Source organism: Rhinolophus hipposideros (assembly GCF_964194185.1).
Source record: "Rhinolophus hipposideros genome assembly, chromosome: 24".
Taxonomy (NCBI): domain Eukaryota; kingdom Metazoa; phylum Chordata; class Mammalia; order Chiroptera; family Rhinolophidae; genus Rhinolophus; species Rhinolophus hipposideros.
Window position 1 is genome coordinate 20652083 of NC_138070.1, and position 8288 is coordinate 20660370.

Sequence of the window (8288 nt, forward strand, 5' to 3'; positions counted from 1 at the left end):
ATGTCGTATATTATATGACCATATAAGCATGGATTTATTTCTGGACTCTCCGTTCTGTACCATTGATCTATGTGTCTGTTTTTATGCCAGTACCATGCTGTTTTGATTACTGTAGCCTTGTAGTATAATTTGAAGTCAGGTATCGTTATACCTCCCACTTTGTTCTTATTTCTCAAGATTGCTGAGGCTATCCAGGGTCTTTTATGGTTCCATATAAATGCCTGAATTATATGTTCTATTTCTGTGAAAACATGTCCTTGGTAGTTTGATAGGAATTGCATTGAATCTGTATATTGCCTTAGGCAGTATGGAATTTTGACTATATTGATTCTTTCTATCCACCAGCATGGTATGTGTTTCCATCTATTGTGTATCTTATTTAATTTCTCTCTTCAGTGTCTTATGATTTTCTGAGTACAGATCTTTTAATTCTTTGGTTAAATTTATTCCCAGGTATTTTTTAGTCTTTGAAGCAATTGTAAATTGGATTGTTTTCTTAATTTCTCCTTCTGATGTTTTATCATTGGTATATACAAATGCAACTGATTTCTGAATATTAATTTTGTATCCTGCTACTTTACTAAATTCATTTATCAGTTCTAATAGTTTTTTGGTGGAGTCTTTAGGGTTCTCTACATATAGTATCGTGTCATCTGCATTTAATGACAATTTTACTTCCTCCTTACCAAATTGGATGCCTTTTATTCTTTTTCTTGTCTGATTCCTGTGGCTAGAACTTCTAGCACTATGTTGAATAAAAGACACAGACAATAATTTGGCGGTTACCAGAGGGTAGGGGGCAGGAGGGTGGTAGATGAGGGTAAAGGGGATCGAGTGTATGGTGATGGAGGGAGGGCTGACTCTGGGTGGCGAACACGGAATGTGATTTTTAAATGATATGGTGTGGAACTGTACACCTGAAATCTATGTAACTTTACTAACAATTGTCACCCCAATAAACTTTAATTAAAAAATATTATTTTTAGAGCAATGCAATTATTCTATGTGGTACTGTCAATGGCACTTAAATGACTTGAATGTGGCGTTGCCAAATTCATCGAACAATGTACAGCACAATGATAAAAAGCCTTATGCATGCACACAAACTATCGTTTAGGAAGTTTGAGATCTCTTGATGGAATGTAGAATGTGACAATACTCATCCATGTGCACTACAAAACTATGAGCCACCTCACTGGATGGGGTGGGAAGAAAGCTGCTGACCTAAGTGCCTTGGATAATGAGTGGAGCCTGTAAGACTACAAGCATAAGAAACTGTACATGAGCACTGTACTCAAGTTGATAAAGTGGTTTCCCATGGGGGTGCAGAACAATAATGGGGCGCCTGTGCTGTATACTGGGATTGAACAATTAAGGAAATAGATGGACACTGGTGGGAGTCAGATTTCTCACTTTGTGAATGGAAGCTGACATATGTAACCAGTGGAGGAGACTTCACTCATCCATCTAAGGAGGCACTAGCGTAGGACGTAGAAATAGGAACTCGTGTTCGGTTTATTGGAGACAGAAAATTTCATATAAAAATATTTAGACACATGCATATTCCTGCGTTAGTTTACTCATGTGTATTTCCTTGTTCTGTCAGCTGACTGGAGTTGCACACAATGACATTTCATACTGATGAGTCTGCCTTTGGCTGAATATTGTCTTCTCTACCATTATCAAATATAATGTGGACTTCTTTGGAGAGATGTTTAATTCTAACAGTAGGAATTATACAAGATGAACATGGAAAACATGGTAGCCCCAGAAAGCAATGAATCATTTCAACCACACACAAGCATGTCTCTGTGTGTGCACACAAACACATACAACAGACACACACAAAATGACAGGATGGGTCTGAGTGCACATGAGCCCACTCAATGCATTCCCATTGGGTAAAACTGAAATGATATGAGCAACTTAATAAACATAATAATATTGGATAATGACTCACGCATAAAATAGTTGTCCGTGATTTGTTCTTCAAAAGATAGAAGAAATCAATAAATGGAGTAGGAGAGACATGTTTTCCATGCAGAAGAATTTTAAATCATATATGTAAATATGTGGCCCTGCGGGGTGCCAGGCATAATACCCACTCACTAAGTGTGCCCAGAGGCACCACAGACTCTCGTAGGAGGAGAAGCCTTAGAGGACATGGAAAATAAATGTAATGAAGTGTCCTGGATGAGACTTTACAACAGAAAACAGCATCAGTAAAAACTCAGGAAATCTGAATAAACTGTGGATATTAATATTTATGGACTTAACTGCATCCCCAACAATTCCTGTGATGATATTCTCGGTACCCAAAACCTTGTAATGTGACCATATTTGGAAATGTGGTTGTTGCAGATGTAATTAATTAAGATGAAGTCAGTAAAGTTTAGTACCATGTATTGTAATTCTTTTCTCTCTTTTGTTTCCCTCTAACTCTTTGGTATGTGTTGAAATGTACCTCAGTACTTTAGAGAATAAAGTTTATGAAACCAAACATCATTATCATAGACAGCCCTTGTATCACAGGCAAAAAAATTTAGAAAGTTCTGTTGTATCTTTTACTGTCAAACCAGCGGGTATTTGCCAAACAAATATGCCAAACAAGCATGACCATGGCCCAATATGGGTGAGATACCAGGTCCTCGAGGGCCTTATTTTAGGATTAGAAGAAGAAATACTAAGAAGAAGGAGGTACCTGATATAGTAATGGTTTATTTATGTCAATCCCCATGCTGAGAGCAACTATAAAACTAGGTGAATAAAAAGGAAAATTAATCATAAATATATCATAGAGACACAATGAGAAATAACAAATTTTTCGGGCTAACTATGAAGGGCAAATGAAAATACAGAGTGAGAAGCATGAACAGTGGATACTCTTTTTCTTAGAGCATTTCATTCTTGTGGCAAATAGAGACATCAAATGCCAGGGCCTGTACAATGGGGGCGATGGAATACAACAGGAGACCCCCAAAACAACAACAAAAACAACAATATTTATCAAACTGTAAGGATAGTTCATGTAGAATTTTATCAGATTTGAACTAACAGTGTTCCTGGGGAAACTGTAGGCCTTGAACTTGGTTTAGATTGGATACTGGTAATGACACCAGACACCTGGCATAAGGAAAGTCAAATGTCGGGTGACATTAATATCTGGTAACAAAAGCTCTGTGATTAAATCTCATACTTAGCACCCTGGAGATTATCACTGATCTGGGGAAATTACAGTCCTATTCCCAAACTCCATGGAGAGGACCTGCTCATTCTCTTTCCCTGGTTACTGAACTTGTCACGGTCCATCTGCAAAGTCAGGATGTCCTCACAGGAGACCTGTGTAGTGTCAGAGCAGCTGGATAACCCAGCACCTGAGATCACAGGTGACCTATTTGGGCTGGGCCTGAGAGAGCAGTTTTCTGGACTAATCTAATGAGGACAATGCTGTACTTGTTTTCATATATTAAAACAAGCAGTGTCATCATTGAAGTGTGATTTTCCCTCACCTGGGCCCCAAGAAACCATAAGAGCACTTGACTCTGGATCATCCCTTATATCACATTCCATCCTCCATCCCTCTTGGAATCCTTACCCAAGCCTACAGGACAGGCAGAGACCGATGGATAACCACACTGATGAACATGTTTGCATGGAGAAATTTGACACGGAAGACTGTTTGGCAAGAGAGTTATAGAAAATTGGGGATGATTTGGATCTCAACACCAAAAACAAGACCTCAGCAAGATGAATTCTGGAGGCGTCTCTACCATCACCCAATCCTGCTTCAGTAATTAAGCACCTTCATTCTTACAAAAGAGCAAGCCAGAAGGCATCGTGAAGAAGTGCTAATCAACATGCAAGAAAATTTCCCAACAACTTTAATAGAGAGCATGAAACCCTAACTCATTTCTGATACTAGAAAATCCATGACACACACCCCAACATGAACAGTATTAGGTATAAAATTACAGCACAATCCCATTTCTTAACAAGTTGCAAACTTTCTTCAGCATATTAGCCAGAAGAATCCATTGTCATTTGATAAAATTCCTATTGACCACCAGAGAGGAACTGGGCTGAAAACAGGGCATGTGGGTTCTCTGGAGAAGAGGGAAAAATGAATTCTGGAGGGACTGTAGCTAAGAAGTGGTAATGAATTCTAGAGGGACTGTAACTAAGAGTGGTAATTAGCAAATGCCACAGTAAGATTCCTGGGCTACTGTCTGTGGTTCCCAACACACTTTGGAGAGAAAGGTGGAATTAGTGCACATCCTGCAATAGGACACATTGATACACCAGCCCATGGCAAACACCATGTATCAACATAGTCATAACGGCATAAGAAGCACAATCTGAAATAGCTCTTATCTGGGTCAAACAACAGCTCCCAAAAGCCACCATGGGAATTGCTCTCTGCCACTTCCTGCATTGTCATGGGCTCCTGAAGCTCTGCTTCTTCTGCGACATCAGTTTACCACCCTCCATTCACCACAGATCACCAGGGGTGGAGTGGACTGCAATGGGGGAATTGGTTTCTGTGTCCAGAGTTTCTGTTTGGGATGATGAAACGTTCTGGAAATTGATAGTGGTGATGGTGCAACAATTTACATGTACTTAATGCAACTTAACTATTACTACTATTATTGTTATTATTAATTTCAAAAATAGGCTTATAGAGTGAGTCTTCTTCTTGTAAGAATGGGAGTTAAGAGCCGTGACCACGACTGAAACCTTGGGTCACAGAAACCATTTCTGAGCCTGTGTTGACTGAGGAAACGTCCCTGAGCACAACACACAATTCCTGGGGGGACAGTCACACTCTCCTGAGGCTCCAGTGCGGGGCGTCACCACCAGTACCTCTGCCCACCATCTAACAGAAGCCCCAACAGGTTCCCTGGGGTCTGAGTGCCATGGGCAGTGGGATCGCCGGGACCCCTGCTCAGAGACGGGCCACCATGACCATCGCAGGGCCCAGCCTGAGCCTCAGGCCGAGCATCACTGTTCCCGGTGTCACCTCAGTCCTGGTCCCAGGAAAATGAACACGTTAGTGAGATGAAAGGACTCTCAGATGAGTCTGGGAGGCTTGTCCTTCCTTCATCTCCATGTCAGGTGTGGATTCTCACCCTCACATTCAATGGCCTCCTCAGGACAGTCACACTTAACCCACCCTGAGGATTCTCCCCTCTTAGCGAGGACAGAACACTCCATATCTGTGACAGTATTTCCAGAAAGTTTGTCTGCTTTAGCAGCCAATGTCACCTCATGACCTCGTCAGTGTCCCTGTGGGGCTTCCTGTCTTGTCTTCGTAGGAGAATCAGCTCCCAAACTAGCCTGGCTCAGCCTGGTAAACAGACTGAGGGCGTTTGCACAGCACAACCTGCGGTGCTGGGCTCTGAGGTGCTCAGGTGGGACACGGGATGGGGCGGTCTCACCCGGCATGCTCTGCGCGCTGACACCTTAAGCTGTCATTTCTGTACATTTTTCTACCTTCCATAGATAACAACTCCTGTGAGAAAGACAAATCATGCTAAACTCATTCACCACTATGGGATCACAGTCCTAGAAACCAGCCATGGATGTGTGAACTGAGATAATGACCTGGGTGGCTGCATAAACCAGCTGGGCTCTCAGGGCTTTGACCATGGAGAGATGTGTGCCCTGTGACCACAGGAGGCGATGTGGGACTGCCCTGTGGTCCCCACACAGCTGCTCAGTGAGGACCATTCTCTCAAAGGAGCCTGAACCTGGGGGCTGGGCTCTGTGTGCCCTGATGGGGACTCAGCAGCTGTGTCCTCTCAGGCCTGGCAGAGTCCCCTGAGAAGGGACCTTCGTGTGGTCTCAGCAGGTGCTTCCTCCCAGGGCTCTCCCGGGGTGAAGCCACCTCCATCCTCCTCAGTCTGGGGTGTGAGCTGAGCTCCAGCCCCAGGGCTCAGGGAGGGGCTGGGCAGTCACTGGATGGACACACATTTGCATGGACAGCCCCTCCTCTGGCAGAGGGTGAAGAAGAAAAGGAGGCCTGGGGCAGCCCAGCCCCACTGTGGGCTCAGGGTCTGTGTGCACCATGGCCTGGACTCCTGTCCTCCTCATGCTCCTTGCTCACTGCACAGGTGGGGACAGGTCTCAGGGACTAGGGCAGCCCTCTGGCCTGTGTCTCTTTTTCTGTGTAATTCACTGAGAAACTCTACCCTGGTCTCTGCCCCATCCCCCATTATGTCTGTGTTTGCAGGTTCCCTCTCCCAGCCTGTGCTGACTCAGCCGCCCTCCCTCTCTGCGTCTCCGGGAACAACAGCCAGACTCACCTGCACCCTGAGCAGTGGCTTCAATGTTGGCAGCTATGTCATGTACTGGTACCAGCAGAAGCCAGGGAGCCCTCCTCGGTATCTCCTGTCCTACTACTCAGACTCCGGTAAACACCAGGGCTCCGGGGTCCCCAGCCGCTTCTCTGGATCCAAAGACACCTCGGCCAATGCAGGGCTCCTGGTCATCTCTGGGCTGCAGCCTGAGGACGAGGCTGACTATTACTGTGCTACAGCTGATGGCAGTGGGAGTAGCTTTAGTTACTCACAGTGACTCAGATGATGAGGAAGTGAGACAAAAACCCCTGGGTCACAGACCTGACCTCTGAGTCTCTTTTCAATGAGAAGCTTCCATGGAGATACCTGTAGGTGAGACTCTTCTGCAGAAAGTACTTTCCTTGAACAGGGGAAAGAAAACACACAGGATATGTCTGTGACATGGGTCAGCACAGAGTTGTGAAAATGACACTGAAGGAGGAGGACACAGAACCTAAGTGCAGATTCCACAGGGTCTGAGGAGATTAACAGGAGTAAATACTGTTTTCTGCAACTGAAAATGCCGCCCCCTACAACCAGGTTCCTCCACAATCCATTTCATAATCTTATTCCACACATTAAACCCTGTGTTACTAGTGATCTATCCACAGCTAATACATTGACACAAACCCTGGTCATAGACGCAGTTCCTCCCCCGCTGGACCAGCCTACACATCTGACTGGACCCAGATCCTGCAGACGCCCACTGACAACCCCTCACGCCGTCCCTCTTCTCTCCTCTGCGGTGGCGTCCCTCACCTTCCTGATCTCTCCTTCTGGCTCCTCGGGTCTTCACTCCATCTCCACGTTAGGTTTTCAGAGAAAATGACAAGTTTTTGCTGTAGTTTCCTAGCAGACCATAGGTGTGTGAATAGAGACAGTGACATGGTGAGCCATATAAACCAGCTAGGCTCTCAGGGCTTTGGACCATGGGGAGGTGTGTGCCCTGTGACCACAGGGGGCGATGTGGAATTGCCCTGTGGTCCTTACAGAGCTGCTCAGTGAGGACCATTCACTCAATGGAGATTAGGCCTGGGGGCTGGGCCCTGAGCTCCCTGATGGGGACTCTGCAGCTGTGTCCTTTGGGTTCTGGCCAAGTCCCTGGTCAGGTACCTTTGTGTGGTCTCAGTAGGTGTTTCCTCCCAGGGCTTTCCCAGGGGTTGAAGGCAACCTCCATCCTCCTCAGTCTGGGGTGTGAGCTGAGCTCCAGCACCAGGGCTCAGTCAGGGAGGGGCTGGGCAGTCACCAGATGGACACACATTTGCATGGACAGCCCCTCCTCTGGCAGAGGGTGGGGAAGAAAAGGAGGCCTGGGGCAGCCCAGCCCCACTGTGGGCTCAGGGGCTGTGTGCACCATGGCCTGGACTCCTGTCCTCCTCATGCTCCCCTCTCACTGCACAGTTGGGGACAGGCCTAAGGGACCAGTTCTCTGTTCCCAGCCTGCCTCAGTCCCTGTGGCTCAAAGCCTTAGAAACTTTTTTTTAAAATAAAAATAGAGTGTTCTATCTATTCCATATAATTTCAGCTATATTAGTATATATTAGTATATAATACATAGTATATATTATAAACTTTAAGAATTAGAAATAAATGACTATTTTTCTTTACCAACAATAATCTAATTTATGGCAGCATGTTTGGCGAAAACTATTTAAGTCCTGCATAGTCATCATATTTATTTTCCAGATAATGAGGAAGTCATCATCCAACCTTTATATTAGACCACAATATAGTTACCCCATACATGCATTTCATTAAGTAGAAATGAGATATTACATTTTCTTTTTCAGCAAATACTCCCTCTTTGTCATACAGACATAGCCTCCCCAAATTAACATTATAATGTACAAAATGTAACTTTTTATCCACAAGAGCTGCCTCAAATAACTTTCACCTTGGGAAACTACAAAGCCTTAGAAACGTTACTCCAGTTCCTGCCCCATCCCCCATTAA

At 44.8% G+C, this 8288-nt stretch overlaps 1 gene segment (V, D, J or C); it reads left to right on the plus strand.

Moving 5' to 3' along the window:
- The first annotated feature begins 6064 nt into the window (after positions 1 to 6064).
- LOC308492637 (putative non-functional immunoglobulin lambda variable 5-48) lies at positions 6065 to 6573 on the plus strand. The segment is given in 2 exons: positions 6065 to 6110; positions 6230 to 6573.
- Positions 6574 to 8288: the final 1715 nt, after the last annotated feature.